Source organism: Bombus pascuorum, chromosome 5 (assembly GCF_905332965.1).
Source record: "Bombus pascuorum chromosome 5, iyBomPasc1.1, whole genome shotgun sequence".
Classification (NCBI taxonomy): Eukaryota; Metazoa; Arthropoda; class Insecta; order Hymenoptera; family Apidae; genus Bombus; species Bombus pascuorum.
The window spans coordinates 920,172-937,268 of NC_083492.1; the positions used below are offsets into that span (position 1 = coordinate 920,172).

Below are 17,097 nucleotides of genomic sequence, written 5' to 3' on the forward strand. Positions count from 1 at the left end.
TGGCAATGCCGCACTTAGCCCGGTGCAGGCTTGAAACAACTCTCTCTCCCCCATCCCTACATCCCCTTTTCGACCGTGTTCTCTCTTTCCGGCCGAAGTTGTCGGTGGTTGGCATTCGCGAGTCTCCCAAGACGAGCCACGGAAGTCCCTTTGATTATTCTCGTGTAATTTACCGTGCAAACGATGTTCTGAAATATTACCGTGCTTGCAGACGCAAATTCCGCCGGGGTAGGACGCCGACGACACCGTCGAGACCGCTTCTCTCTCCACGCGGAATTACTCGGTCGACGGTTCCGCGCAACTGACTTCAACAGCGTCGTCTTTCTCCTTTCCCCTCCTCCTTTTTTCACGTTCTCTCTTTCTCTCTAGTTTTAAAAAACCCTCTCCTTTTCTTCGTCTCTCAACCCTTCTCTGTCTCGTGCCTCACGCACGCCGATTTTTCCCCATATTTTCCTCGCCGCGTCCTCTTCGCTTTTTCCACCCGCGTTTAGTCACGGCGATTCCTCCGTCTCGCCTTTTTTATTTATGGTTTTCTATAATTGGTCCACCTGGTTTCCCTATGCCCTCCTGGTATCTCGTACCTCTCCTCTTGTTGTTTTATTATCCGCGCTCTCTAGTTGGATCATTCTGCTTTATCCCTCTATGCTGGTATTTAGTGGCTTTTCCGGAGTTGTTTGTTTTCTTTGTTGTTAATTTTTACAGCACCGTGGATTTCTTTTTCCTTAGCAAAACGAACCAACTCCGACTAATTAAAACATTTTTCATTTCCCGCGCTGGCTTAATTATTTACAAATACAGGAATCGCGGACGAATTTTAAGAGTAAATTCAGCACGGAGCAGTCACCGATATTTTCGCAAATTTCCCAGGGAACGATGCTACACCTCATTGATCGAACGAGGAAGGACAGATTTTCCGTGATCGGGACACGCGTCGGATACTCGTTGCCGTATTTTCAGACGTTAACGCTCGTCTTCTCAAATTCTTTTATCGTCGTCCATCTCTTTTTCGCACGATGCCGCGTTTCTCTCCACATCGCACACTTTCGATATTTTAACATCTCTCCTCCAATGGTGCAAACACAGTTTTGATTTCTACCGTCTTCCTTCTTCCGTTTCTCGATGCGAAAGCTCTCTTTTCCGTCGTTTCTTCCTCGTATCAAAGATATTGGTGTGTTGGCCGTTTATTCAATTTTTCTTATTTTTACCACTTCCACTTGTTCCCGTATTCTATATCACCCTTTCACGCCACCGCTTTTATCTCCCTTTCCGTTTCTCTTTTATTCAATTTCATTCAGTCGTTGCCTTTTCAACGTTCCGCCTTCTCCGCTTATTTTCCTTAATATCTCTCCACCCTCTATTTCTTGTATTTCTTTCACTTAACCACCTTTTTCCTTTTTTCGCGCTATACCTATTTTCTCGGCTAGCCTAACCTTAGCCTACCGGGCATGGAAAGATACCGCGTGTCTGGAAACTTTAACCGATTTCCAACAAAGATACGTAAATTTTGTATCATCTTGTCAAAGACAATGTGTATTCCACGTTTCTCCGTCCACGTTCTTATGTCGTCCATCTTCCGTTCGTACGTTCTTATGAATATGTATATCATTGCTCGCTTACCTCGTTGTGTTCCTGGTACACATATAAATCCGTAATCCCGCGGGAATAAATCTCTACAATACCAGTGCCGTTTCTTTTTAGTCTTCGTACCTTCGTTTGCGTTCCTTTTGGCCGCCGTCTTTTTCTCTTTTTGGACACTTGACGAATTAACGGCAGGTTCCCCGGATTAAACTGAATTCGTCGTTAAGCGAGGGCCAAACTGGCTTCTCGAAAGAACTCGCTGCCGAAAGACACGGCGAAAAAATACGCTTTTCCCGCGGTTGAATTCGCGAATCGGCCGGATCCTCTTGCCGCAATTGCTCGGGTCATAAAATTTCGTCCGTTCGATCCGTCGATTACGTCTCTTTAAAGTCCGTTTAGAGTTTAGACAGTGAAATAACGCAAAATTGGGCAAATGAAATATTATAGAAAGGAACGAATAAAATACACGCAGAGCACACACGTTTTACTTTATTCTCGCTAGGAAAATTAATTGGAACGGCTGTAGGTGTTTTCATACTCCATTTTTTGCTAGAACGATCAATACCGCTTTGATTGTATCACTAATTAAAGATATTGCACGCGTTTGGAATTTAAACTTTGAAGTCGTTTGGTAGTTTGTTGTAAATAAGTTGCCAGAAAACTGTAGGCAAAAACGATGAATAGAATCTACAGTGTATGCTGTAACATAGAAAACGTAAAATAGGAAAAAAGTAACGATATATGTATCGAAGAGAGAATTCAGGTGAATTTCCCGTAACGCGATGCACCGAGGGGAATTCCTGAAACTCAACGGCGTCACTTTATTCCGGATAAAGTAGGTTTTGTACCTTTCCATAAAGTAGAGAATGAAATAAAAACGGCAGACGACAGCTGTAGTAATTAAATTCCAGAAAAAAAAACATAGCATAGAATTAAAGTGCAAATACAAGAAGAAAAAAGAAAGAAAGCTTCGAGTGCAAACGATTAAATTTAAATGGACATTCTTAAAAAGACAGAATGTGAACTTTGTCGAGTCAGATTAAATTCTGCAAAAAGGACGATCGAATCTTTTCCTAAAATTTGTAAAATGGAAGTAGCGTAAAAACGGAATTACGCGTACTTCGTTTCGATTCGTTGATATTAAATCAGAAAGGAAAAACAGAATTGAACGTAATTGGATCTGTGTTTTGCAAAATGCTTCAAACTGCTTTTTCCCGCTACACGTCAGAATTTTGAAATATAAATTCCGTGTTCCATAGGCAAACATAGGATATTTTCCCCCTCATTTTCTCTCTTTTTTTTTTTTGCCTTTATACCCTGAAGCGCATTTCGATCTTAACGATCTTGGAAATTCTCACTGTGTGTGTCGTTGTTGTATTTTATCGAGAGGACGCACCTCGAACGAAGTTTTGTCGTAAATCCGACGTTCTCGTCGCCGTCCTCCGACAAAAGCCTGTTTCGAACGATCGCTTATCTCTCTACCCATTTGCCCCACTGTTTCCTCTTCTTTTTTCCTAACCACCCTTTTTCTCCCCTTTTGTGCACGATTGTTTCACTACGCAAACCAAGAATAATCCGATCGCCGTTAAAAGTATCGAGGCATGTTTTATGGGTTGCAGCCTTCGTGTATTCAGCAGTATCGATCGATATTTATTGCCCGACACGTGGCATGGTTCCTTTTCTCTGCTCTAAATTTTCCAGCGTGTTGTTTTTCGTCAATTTTCCCGCGGATGGCACGACCAGGATGGATGGCAATCCGCTTTCATCGATTTAGATCCACGATATCCAAAAATTGTAATCGGGACCGACGTTTTTCTCTCAGGAGTCCACCTTACTTTCTCCTCACGATTTTTGCCTTTCTTCCTGCTCGTTTTTCCATCCCCCATCCCTTTCACCCTCTTTTAATACGCTCTCTTCTTTTCGTCCTTTTTTTCCTTCAGAGAATATTTAACAGTTCAAAGGAGCGCGATAAATCGTATGCTATTTCTCCCAAACACTTCCACCCTTTTCCACGGGGTTTTATCTTTTACGAGGGATTAAATTTTCTCTTCGAACAGCGGCGCGTGAAAATTTTTAACCGACACGACGTCGCGGTTTTAAAACGTTATCGACTATTATTTGCAATGGAAATGTCTCGCCGATGCCGTCTGCCGTCCGAGTTCTCATCGTTGAAACCCCTTTCCTCACCCCTCTCCGAGGATCTTTGCTTTTTTCCTTCTTTTCTTTGTACCTTTTCTGCCTTCTTTTTTTTTTTTTTTTTTTTTTTTTTTGCTAAGTTTATACGACGTTTCGGCAAACAGAATCCGCTCGAAGAGACACGGTTTTAATTCCGCGCTCGTAACTCGCCGAGACCGTTACGCGATCCAGTTTCCGGTTCAAAATTTCGCAATTTCGGCCTCAACCTGTCACACGGTCATTTTTCGCCACCGCCGCGCCGTCGAAACGCGTACCATGAACCAATTACAAGTGCTATCGATTTTTACTGGCGACAGCAGCATGTACTTTTACATCGATTCGAGCAAAGGAAGCGAAGGCGTTTAATAACGTTCCGAATCTTTACTAAGATACATATGCGGTTATCTAAGAAATTGAAAACTTTATCGAAGCTTGTCTCTTACGCGAGCCAAAATTTGCACGTTAATGGAGAAATATCGGGAACTTGGTTAGAGCCCGTTACCTTTTCTCTCCTGTCTCTCTCGACCGTCTGCCGGTGTAATCGTAGTTGTACTTGTTGTTGTTATTCGTTGTTAATTCACGCGAAAGGATTTTGCGTTACAGGCTTGTAAAACATACCGAGGAACGACGAACTTCCGACGAGTGTCCTTTTTCCGAGTACGTGGTGACGTTGTTCGGAAATGGACTGGAAAATGGGGAATATAAATATCCCGGTGAAGTCTCGACGAATACGGATGTCACCCTTGCGCTTTTTTAGCGCTGTCGTGCGCGATTACTTTCTTCGATGATGACAAAACTGTGTTTTACGTATTTCAGAACGTGATCAGCTATTAAACTACAATACAAGCAATAATACCTATTCGCAGTGTGACATCTCACCATTTAATTCTATTTATTCGATTTTATCAAACTTTCGAAATAACGAAAAGTGTAATTTTTTCCGTAGCATATTATTCTACGCGCAACATAATGAAAAAAGAGAGTAAAGTTTGTTCGTCTGAGGTTTGGGTTTCATGAAAATCGAGTTTGAAAGTTCGTCGAGTACGCATGTACTTGACTAACTGCAGACTAGAAACCAACAAGGGTTTCAACCCTTGACGCTGCACGTAGAACTATCGATGCGTGATACGATACAAAGGATATAGAATAAGACACGTAGATAAAAATAAATAAGTATGTATAATTACTAATTTTCGTTCGCGTAAGAATTAATGCTAATTGCGTCCATGACACGCGCATAATTTAAATCTTGTTGTTCTTCTCGGGTTTGCATATATCGCGCAAGCACTTTTGGAGAGTATTTTTACACAGAGTTGCACACTAAATCGCCACTATTTCCTCAAAACAAACATGATCTGCTGTCGTGTATAATTGAAACGGTCGTCGATACTTCTTCAAAATTCCCCGATCTCGCTGCTCACGTCGATTCGTCTATTCGGATTTCAACTTCTATCCAGATGCACTGGAATTTGTCCGTAATGCACAGAACGATTTGTCGCCGATGCGACAACAATCGCTTACCAGCCAGAGTAGTAGCAAACACCTAGTCGACAGATCGTTTCGTCGTTTTTTCCCCACTTTTTCACGGCTCGTCCCCGACCTCTGTTCGATATAAATCGAGCCCCGACGCAATTAATTCCCCTCGACAGGCCAATATTCGCATGGTTCTCAAATTTTTTACCAGACTTCCGTTCGCTTGAAAAGTTACCAGGAATTTATTATTTCTCTCTGCTCGAAATCGAAGGTAGTCGCCTTTGCCAATTACGATCCAACTTTTTCTCTTTGACATGTTCGTTGTGAACTGGAAACTGGAATGTACCATAGTTTTCGGCGAGACTGTATTGAAATTGTAAAAAATAACGTGAGAAATTTTTGCGTTGCAAGAACCCGAGTAGCTGACAATTGACGACTCCGTTCAAAAATCGATCCGAAAGCAACGTTGATGAATAAATGGTAAATTTTTGAAAATACGTTGTTTACTGAAATCGCTGACGACGTTGGAGAAAATCGGAAAAACTGGTCGTTTCTTCTCCTTGACGATCGACGATTTTTATTTTTTCCCTGTTGTCTGTACATTTCAAATCTACTAATTGGTAATTATTTTTTCTCTAATTTGTACGTAATTTGTATAATACGTTTCTATACTGAGAATTAATTTTTATGTCGGATAAATCACGGCAGAAGGAATCAAGGCGATGGTGCAACGCCGGAGGATCCATTTTACTGGTCACAGTGAAGAGATCGGCGAAATATAAAAGCCATTCGAACGAAGAAAAGGCGTTTCGCGCTTTTTACGAGTTCCATCCCCTTTTCTTTCCTCTCGTAGTAAAAATGACGACGTTTGTTTGGGTGAAAACAAAAATAATCAGCCGCAATTGTGAGAGACCGATCGATTCGAATCTAATCGGTCGGAAGGACCCATTGAAATCATCCAGAATTCCAACGACGCGTGTTTGCCATTGTTCCGGAAGCTTAGAGCGTCGCGGAATACAAATCGATCGTTAACGCGATCGACGGTTCTCGTCGCGGCACACCGTCCTCGAAATCCCTCCATTGAATTTCGACTAATCGGTCGTTTCGATACCTCGACAGGCGGCCTGTTGACAGGGAGTTGCTGTCGGCATGCCAAACGACAAAGAAATCGCTGACGACGTTGGAGAAAATCGGAAAAACTGGTCGTTTCTTCTCCTTGACGATCGACGATTTTTATTTTTTCCCTATTGTCTGTACATTTCAAATCTACTAATTGGTAATTATTTTTTCTCTAATTTGTACGTAATTTGGATATAATCGATTTATAAATAAGTAATAGAGTCGTTAATTGGTTTTCAGTGTATAGACAATTACGACGTTTCAATTCTCTTTCTGCTTCGAAGATTTTTATGATATAATTTGATCGAGTTTGGCGATTTTTGAAGCGAAATCTGGTTAAATTAATATCTCAATTAGCACGATCAAAATAATCGATTCTATGCGAGAATGAAATAAGCTTCCCAAAAATTGAAGATTGTTAAGGTTATTCGGTGTATGTGGAATTAAAGAAACGCGTGGGTAAATTGTAAGTATATATATATTGTGAATATTAAAGTACAAAGTGTGGAATACAATGTAAGCTGGTCCAGATCCTCGCGCTAGCAACGTTACCCTGAGACTAAAAGACCCTGAAGCCAACGTCGCACGGGTACCGCTTATGGTCCGTCATCGACGCATTCTTTCGTCTATGCGCTATCGATGATTAGCGCTTGAGAAAACCGAAGACCAGATGTAGGGTTTTCATAGAAGCGGCGATCACTTCAACAAAGATCAAAACAAATCGAAACATTTTGCAAATCGTAAAATACACGAAAAATGCCCGCAAACTAATATTTCGATATCAAAAAATGTCACCCCTAAATATCTCGAGTAATAAATAAATATCTCAGGATGACAAGCTGCTGCTTCAAGTTCCTACTCGAATACAGTGCTTTCCGTTTCTTTACGTACCTCTGACAGGATCTCGCACTGCTGCAAAAATCGTTAAGAGCGAAGGAAGAAACGCGAGAAAAAAGCGACCTATGATGTAAGACATAATGCAACAAGATGCATGAACTTTTAGCCCATTAGCGTTCCACTTTTACGCCGTTAAAGCGAAGAATACTTAATGAATTCCTCGAGCTTGTTACGTGACGCGACTCTGTCACTGTGCCACCCCTAACATGCACCTACCCCTTTCACGGGCGAATTATTTGAATTATTGCTTTACAGCGTGGAGTGCCGCGTAAATTTCTTGCGGCGACGGCAGCTTCTTGCGAGAACTCGAGCTCCGGTTCGCTTTTAAGCCGATAGAGACTCCGAAGCGATCCTCCTAGCTTCGTCCTCAGCACTCTCCCGATATTCCGATAGTTCTTCGACTTTTACGGGACACAATGCGCGATTGTCCTTTATCGATGATAAAAATTCTATTTGAATAGAGAGAAATTGGAGATTGAACCCGCGGTATACGGACGAAAAGAATTTATGATTGAGAATTCAGCTTAAGTTTATATATTACTTTTCGTTGTTCTCTTAAACGATGCACAAGCTAGAAGTTAGGAAGCTTGTTCCTATTGTCCGACGATGAGATAGAAAAGTATGTCTATTCTACAGATCGACGTATGTACGTGGATTCAGTGGTCCCAAAAGTTCTTTTCGTTTTATAATGTACTAGATGCACAACATTTTGTGTTTTATATTATTTTATTGAATTACGTTTTTTTTTTTATTTTATTTTGGTTATTTTACAATTTGTCCTTGCGGACATTTGGTAAAGTGTTATTTCTTGTTGGTGAAGAAAAAAAAAATATAAATAAAAAATAAATATAGCATCTTTTATGGAATTACGTTTGACCCATTTTATTCTATTACTACAAAATGGATCATACATAAATCCATGAAATAATATAGAATAAATGATGTTGTGCATTTATTAATTCACTTGTGATACAAAAGAAACTTTTCGGACAATCTAATACATAGGTAATCTTGACATAATTTTTCATTTCTTTCAATGAATTTTTCATCGAGTTGCACGCTTATATCCAGTTATATAATTACGTTTTAAATCGCTAATATAAAAGTTTGTAAATTACTTTCTGTTGTTTCCTCCGACAGTGTTACGTCCCGTATACTGTTGGGATGGCAACTAAGTGATTGCGGACTTTGTCATTACGCGGTAATTCATTCGTTAGGTGGCAAAAATCATTACCGCCCAATGACAATATCCGTAATCACTTAGTTGCTAACCCAACTATATTCCATTCTTATATTCAAACTGGAAATCTTATATTCAACTATATTCAAACTGGATTAGTCATTAGTTGGTAATGATTTTTACCACCTGACGAATGAATTGCCACGTAATGACAAAATCCGCAATCACTTTGCTGCCAACCCAATATAATCCATTTATCGGTCAAGTTGGCCACCAGCTGTATAAACATACTTACTTAGCAGACCCGCGATAATCCTAAGGATTTCACTTTATTGTCAAGGCCCTGAATTGCTACGAACATGCTTAAAGTCGAGAAGTTCCTTAGGGTTATTGCTCATCCCGGTGAGACACGGGAAAGGCAGATTTTCCCATGTACGATGTCCGAACACCACTTCCACCCGCGAGGGGACCGTTGGCGGGGAGCGACCAGCACCACCGCTAGTTCCTTACAAATTTCACCGTCGCAGAAGACACTTCACTTGCTATTAACTCTTCGCTGAACACGCTTCTACACGCATCACTCGCATTCTTCAAAGTTGTTGGAAATAAGGAGTATACTTAATCTGTTAATTCGGTGTTACGATCATCCAACCACCCGTATTATCTTCACCGAAGTAAAAGATCGATTGATTCGTGGCATCGATTGTCTGATAACGTTGACGCGTTATAATGTGCCTCCTTTCGAAACGGTCCAACAAACAGGTACCATAGGACTCAAAAGCAAAGAAATCTTATTTTTATCGTCATAGATATGTTCGATATCCAGCAACGGAGAATCGTCTATGGTTATTATTTATAATAGCATCGATTTATAATTTCAATGAAAACCGGAGCCGATCGATCGTTGGAAAAGGGAGCCGTCGCGTTTTCATTTCCTATTCGGTCATCCGTGGAACGCGAGTGTACCCGTTTCGGCTCTCTTCTTTCGATAATCGTAGCCCATTGACCGTCTCGTAAAAACTTATTATTCCACGAGGATAATTTTCGAGAAACGCGGAGCGTTCGGTCGCGAAGTCGGGAGAAGCGTCCAACGGAAGAGTTGGAGAGAGGTTCGAAGGGAAACCAGGTCGAAAGTCGTAACTCACCGGAAAGGGGACTTTCCGCGGAATTTCCAAAGTTAATATTTGCCTCGGTAACGACTATCAACGATAAATCCAACATTCTCCAATTTTTTTTTCAATTTCCAGTACTCTCCTTTTTTTTCTTTTTTTTCATTATTATTATTATTATTTATATTTTTTCTTGCCTTGCTTTCACCAAGTTTCAAGATTAACGACGTGTCATCCGCGCGACACCTGCATGGCGACATGATAAATCGTTGTCGAACAAGGAGCAATAATCGTCACGACCTAGCCACCGAAATGGCAATTTACCCACGCTATTAATTATCATGGTTCGATCAGCGGCATCGATAAATATTGTTTCTACATCGACGGACTTTTTCACGTCGGTATTCCCCATTTGAAAATTGAGCATGGAAAGTTGGTGAGAGGCAGAGGGTCGACGAACTCGGGGGAAATAGGGATGTTTCCCTGCGTGTAACCCGAGCAATTTTTGTGGTTTGCTTCTCGTTGAGATTCGTTAACGAATTTATTTAACTGGTATTTTTTTATTTTTATCGTAATTGATGATACATCAAACGTTTCATATGATATTTTCCGGCGACGAGCTCTTTTCGAAGAAGAAATTTTTGAAAAAATTTTCTAAACGAACGAAAATTTGTAGATACGTTCTACGTCCGTTTATGCTGCGTTTCTTCTCCTCGTCGAGAAGAGGGGATTTCGCTGCTAGAGATTTCGCTAATCAAGTTTCTGTGCCACGATTTCCATAATTTTCGTACGATCTTAGGAGCGTGGAGGAGAGCGCGCGAACCAGTCAAACTAATTCCTCGAGTTCCGTAACTGTAACGAACGGTAATACCACTCGAATCGATCGTACGGCGATTAAATTAACGAAATACGATCTGCAACGCAACTTGCTTCGTTCGTCCGTACGGTTTTACATTTCCAGTCAGAACAAAAAACCATGAGAATCAAAGTTGATAGGATAAGATAAGACAAGAGGGTTTATATTATACGTGGTGAATATATTTGTATATAATATTGATACGAAATTTTTATTTAATATAAAAGCTTCTCTTCAATGAAAAATATGCGGATGAGAAGTTGTATGTCATGCAAGTTTATTTATAATATTGTATTATTTTTATTCTATTATTAAGTAATACATGTTTTACTATTTTATCGAATATTTTTCGAGGCAAAACTAATCTGCATCTCAACGTACCGACGAAACTGATAATATTTTTCATCTAATTCCAACGTATTCAAATCGAATGGAATTATTCTGGGAAAAATGTAAGTTTCTTTTTTTAGAGATACAGTTTCCATTTAAATATCCAACGTTTTGTTATATTTTCTTATTTCTCGTTGTCTTTCAAAAAACTTCACGTTGCGTAGCTAAACGTATTACTTTTTATGCAATACGATGTCTAGCCTGACGCTCGAAAGAAGAAAAAGAGAGAGAGAGATTTCGCGTTTCGAATGAAATTATATTATAGGCTGCTCGTAGAGTGCTCCTTTGTTAGGAGAGGCGAGTTACTTCGCTCCTGACAGGATATCTAAAATTCCCTATCCGACAATCATTCGTTTTCTGGCGAACCCTCTGCCTGAACGCGAAACAATTTTCTTCGCAGCAATCTCCTTCGCTCCATCGTCTTTCTTCGTTGTGAAAGAGAATCGTTTGTAACAGAATCATTCCCTACATTCTTTCATGTATAAAAAAACGCGACGATTTCCCATTGCTCCGTTAAAAATGAAAAAGAAGAGAGAGAAAAAGAATCAAGGATGATATTCCACGTTTTACAGTTTTGACAAAGAACGACATAATCCTTCCTTCGTTCGCTTTATTTTATTTGCTTGTCTTCGATCTTCGATAGATATCGCGTGTTTCAGCAAGATTAAACGATGTAATCTAAATATAATTCAAAGATAAATCAATATTTCATTTTTGTACGATTTCCTTCTCAATATTCTCACTGTTTTTTTCGTCATAAAAAACGAAGCTTCTATGGATGAACGATTCTACCGTTTACCAAGTAAAAAACATATGAAACCATTGCTATATTAAAAAAACAAAAATAAATAAATATCGCCATATTTCGTAACATCGATGAACGATAAAACAACGAAACGTGGAGTCTAAGCAATGCCACCGTGTTTTCATCCGGGAAAACAGCATTTACATTGCCGTTATGCTTCTAAACAGAAACGTCGTGAAAACAACGTTCCTTCGAATAAATCGCAAGTAAAACCTATACGCTATCTAACATTATGCAAAGTAATATGTTGTTATTTTGTAAAAAGGGAAGGAAAGAGGTAAAAAGGAAAGACGTGTCTTCTAAAATAACAAAAAGTGGATTTGAGGCGACGAGTGACACCGGTAAATGACGAGTTGGTGTGCGACGTTTCGCACGAACCCTTAAAATATACAAAAAAAAAGAGAGAAAAAAATGGCGGTGAGGGTGAAGGGTGAAGGTGACGGATCATGGTTAGAGACTGGTTTCCAAGCAACAGATATCATTAGACGGCGAGTAACGCAGGTGCATGCGAATATAAAGGATTCACGTTCCTTCGTCGAGCGTTCTCTAGACCCATTGTCAGGCGTTATGGTGACAGGATAACGCAGGCTGGAAACCGAGGGGCACCGCAATGCAGGCAAGGGCGTTGTCAGGGGCGACCCTAGCGACCATAAAGCCTGATTCGCACCCAGCCAACGAACCGACTCTCTTCGCGAGTTTGGTTACGAAATAACAGCGTGAGATATTGTAACAAATATCTCTTGATCTACGCAAAGAAACCGAGTCAACCAATTTGCCCCGAGAGAAATTATTTCGTTTCTTAAAAGTTAGGCTGACACTTTAATCCTATATGAGTATCCATATTCTGGTGTCGAAATTGAGAGTTCCCGAAGAAATAGAGTTCATCGGTGATTTTTTATACGCGTATCCATATTCTGGTGTCGAAATTGAGAGTTCCGAAGAAATAGAGTTCATCGGTGATTTTTTATGCGCGTATCCATATTCTGGTGTCGAAATTGAGAGTTCCCGAAGAAATAGAGTTCATCGGTGATTTTTTATTCGCGTATCCATATTCTGGTGTCGAAATTGAGAGTTCCCGAAGAAATAGAGTTCATCGGTGATTTTTTATACGCGTATCCATATTCTGATATCGAAATTGAGAGTTCCCGAAGAAATAGAGTTCATCGGTGATTTTTGATACGCGTATCCATATTCCGGTGTCGAAATTGAGAGTTCCCGAAGAAATAGAGTTCATCGGTGATTTTTTATGCGCGTATCCATATTCTGGTGTCGAAATTGAGAGTTCCCGAAGAAATAGAGTTCATCGGTGATTTTTTATACGCGTATCCATATTCTGGTGTCGAAATTGAGAGTTCCCGAAGAAATAGAGTTCATCGGTGATTTTTTACACGCGTATCCATATTCTGGTGTCGAAATTGAGAGTTCCCGAAGAAATAGAGTTCATCGGTGATTTTTTATACGCGTATCCATATTCTGGTGTCGAAATTGAGAGTTCCAGAAGAAATAGAGTTCATCGGTGATTTTTTATACGCGTATCCATATTCTGGTGTCGAAATTGAGAGTTCCCGAGGAAATAGAGTTCATCGGTGATTTTTTATACGCGTATCCATATTCTGGTGTCGAAATTGAGAGTTCCCGAAGAAATAGAGTTCATCGGTGATTTTTTATACGCGTATCCATATTCTGGTGTCGAAATTGAGAGTTCCCGAAGAAATAGAGTTCATCGGTGATTTTTTATACGCGTATCCATATTCTGGTGTCGAAATTGAGAGTTCCAGAAGAAATAGAGTTCATCGGTGATTTTTTATACGCGTATCCATATTCTGGTGTCGAAATTGAGAGTTCCCGAGGAAATAGAGTTCATCGGTGATTTTTTATACGCGTATCCATATTCTGGTGTCGAAATTGAGAGTTCCCGAAGAAATAGAGTTCATCGGTGATTTTTTATACGCGTATCCATATTCTGGTGTCGAAATTGAGAGTTCCCGAAGAAATAGAGTTCATCGGTGATTTTTTATACGCGTATAAAACAAACTTCTGTCGACGTTAAAGTCGATGTATAAAGGTTCAGCAAAGTCTGTATATAAGTATTTTCTTGAAGAAAAATCGCATTTCTCAAATAAGGAATCGGTAGGTATAAAATGGGAAAAGTTGTGATTATAGTAATTTTATCATTCGTAACGACCGTTAATGTACTCGTGGCGCAAAGAGCAGAGAGTAAGTATTTCTTCTCTCATAGATATTGATTTTACTGATTTATAGATATTCATTTTACTTTACTGGAAGACAGGAAAGATTCGCGAAAGAGAAAAATGATGGTCACACGATCAGAACGCCGCTTTTGAAGCTTATTGCTGTATTATTCATTCACGGTCTTTCTGCGAAGGAACTGAAGATGTATTCACACAGGATACGAACAGCGGTTTACTCCTTCGACTCTGATACGACCGACTATTTTTATATTTCTTCTAACAATTTTCTATCTTTTATCGAAAGTATCAGACAATTAATCGAATGTATTTTACCGATATCAACGCGCAGCATAAAAATCCGTACAAATGATTTAGCTTGATTTTATTCCAGAATAAATTTTCTTATATCGAGGGATTCTTCTTGTTAAATTTGTTTTATACAAGCCATTTTGAAGGATTTACATATTGGAGAATTTGTTTTCGAATAAATTTCCGACTACGAAGGGTGAAATGGAGTGACTGGATATGGTATAAAATATCGTGAAAGCTCTGCGATTCTTCACCGATTTAGATGCTTCACATCGATCGTGCTGACTTTCTGGAACAAAGTCCCCCTTTGCTTCGGCAGAAGTTGAAGCACCGTCGGTTCGAAACTTTGCTCAAACTGAAATCCACGTTTCCTAGAATAAAAATCCTAATTACAGATAAGAATGTCATAATTTAGTTTGTAAAGAAACAATGTATCTTAATCAACGAATACTAAAATTCTCAATGAATTTCCTCGTTCGCATCGCTGTTGCAACGGAATACATCAACGTGCCTCTGAAAAATCATTGGCCGATAGCGAGGAACTTTTAATGGGAGATCGCAGAGTCTACGACTAAAATACGGCGGTTTCAAACTGGCCGTGGTAATTCGAAAAGGATAAGCAGTTGTAAGGTGAATTTTTAGCAGGATCGTTGGGTCTCGGATGAAACGGCTCGAGGAATTATAGGCCCGTAAGCAAGTTAATTACGCGACTTTATTACTTTCCGTTTCACGACCTCCCTTATTTTCCTATTTTTCCTCTTTCTTTTCTTCTTCTACCGCTAGAAATAATCGCGTATAAACTGCTTAATCTAGTAATTACATCGATTACGATAAAGTACAACCAGGACCGAAGGATGAAATTCGACTTAATTTCGTATTTCGAGATTTCCACCGAGAGAGAAGACTCGTTAGTTTCGATGTCGCGAATTTCTTCTTTACGATCTTTGACGCGTCGCTATATTTTTCGCTTCGTTTTAGTTAACCATCGCTTCTAAACTACTTAACTCCTCAACGTCCAAACGTTTTTTTACAAATTTCGATTTAGTTTCCAACTTCGAAATCGTCGTTAAGAGAATTTTTTATAGTCTCGATATCCTGGATTTCCGAAATTATACGTTTAATTATGAACATTCTGATTACGATGCGACGATTCCTCCCTGATGCTTGCTGGGACCTATGAATTTATGAAATCTCGGAATTGACGTTTTAAAAATGCATTTCCGTGCGCCGTTGATCCTTCAAATTCCGCATGCTATAACAAACGTGCTTTTCCGCTGTCTATCGCGTATAGATTCCTCTTACCGAATTAGAGTTACGCATCGGACATCGTGGTATTCCAAATCGAGGATCGACGTATATAGATTAGATTGTAAATTACCAAGTAGACTATTTTTAAAACATTTCCAAATCTGCTCTAAACGAGAATGATAAGAATAGAAGGCGAACGAAGAAAGGAACAAACTGGGGAAAATTTTTCCCATAATCTCCGAGTCTCGGGTTAAACCATAATCGTCGATGCATAAAATTTGCCTGTGGCCTTGAAAAATCTCTCGAAACGTCTTTAATTGCCAACGTGGATGCAAAGTTCGATGAAATTTCCTTCTCGACCGTCGATGGGCTGCGCTGACTAATAATGAAATCGCACTTTTCCCTCCAGTTTAATATTCGAGTTAATTTCCACTGCTTAATCTTCCCTCCATCGCCCCGTTCGCCCGTTAAATCTTCGATCCATTAATCTTTTCGGTACTGAGAGAGGGACGGAGGGTAATTCTCGTCCGAGAGGAACCTTAACGCACCATTAAAACTTCGACACGTAATTACGCCATTCGCGAGCCCGTGCAACTTCTTAAAAGAGGTCTTCGTCCATCGTAAATTAGTTACGTGGACCGACCGAACCTTGCGATCTCTCGGAATTAAGAGATCGAGCGTCGTCGATCAGACCGCTGGATCAGCAGGTTTTTGCTTGTAGGTTTATGCGTGGACTCGTATAGCTCTGAATTTAAAGGGTTACACAGCTGTGAGCGCGCGAAGAATTTCTTGGTACACGTTAACCGGATTTCATTTGAGAGCTACACAGGCAGAACACGATAAATCGGATTATTCTTTGCGGGAGATTTTACAATTTTTACAAAAGTTATCCTTTTATCTCGTTTTCAAGCTGAATCGTTTCATTCTCTTGGTAACATTAAAAATATCGCTTGTTATAATATCAAGTAGAAGATACAGCGTTTATAGAACGTTTCTAGTCTCGATCGCAACTTTTATTTTTACAAAATTTCGTCACTTGTACAAACTATCTTTATGCGACTTATATCTTTGGACGTACAATGCAATTAGCATATACCGTGGCAGTATACGCGGAATAATCTTCGCTAATGGAAAAGCTTTACCCATGTGGACTCGTGTTGGAACACGCAACGTAAAACGCAGAGAAACGGTAGTAACTGCGACCCAGCGATCGAATGGGAGCAGAAAACGATCAGTCGGTGCAATTGCATCGCTTTAATCGGGCAAAAGGAAAGCATCGGTTAACGGAGGAGTCATCGATGCACGACTCGCGCTGGTAATAACACGGTAAAATCCTGTGATCTGCGTGGCCAGAAATTAACTTGATTGGATGTAAACACGATACCGCTGCACGAAACGATCGGACTCGTTGCGCCAGTACACTGGCCGATCATCGCCGTCCAGTCTACTGCCAACAAAATTACGGCTATGGAAAAGCTATAGCCTGTACTCGCCGCTTAAATAGCGATGGACGCCGATATTACACGAAACCGACGAGAAAAATCGGTTTACGAAATAATTTCTCTAAAATTTTTTCTCTAAAACTGGTGTAAAGCATCGGTGGGTAAAACGGAGACGCGACACGGTCTTTTATAACGATCATTTGATAACAATCGTTTATCCGATCGAATTAGTACAGGTGTTTACTTTTTTAACGTAGAATAACCGTTTTACGGCACATTGTATATTGTATCGTTCGCAGATTTATTATAACATGTTAAATACGT

General features: G+C 39.9%; 1 protein-coding gene across 3 annotated transcripts in view; it reads left to right on the top strand.

The window, feature by feature from the left end:
• Positions 1-17,097, top strand: part of LOC132906695 (pseudouridylate synthase RPUSD2-like) — a 182,027-nt gene that overhangs the window by 94,266 nt on the left and 70,664 nt on the right. The gene's annotated exons all lie outside the window — the stretch shown is intronic.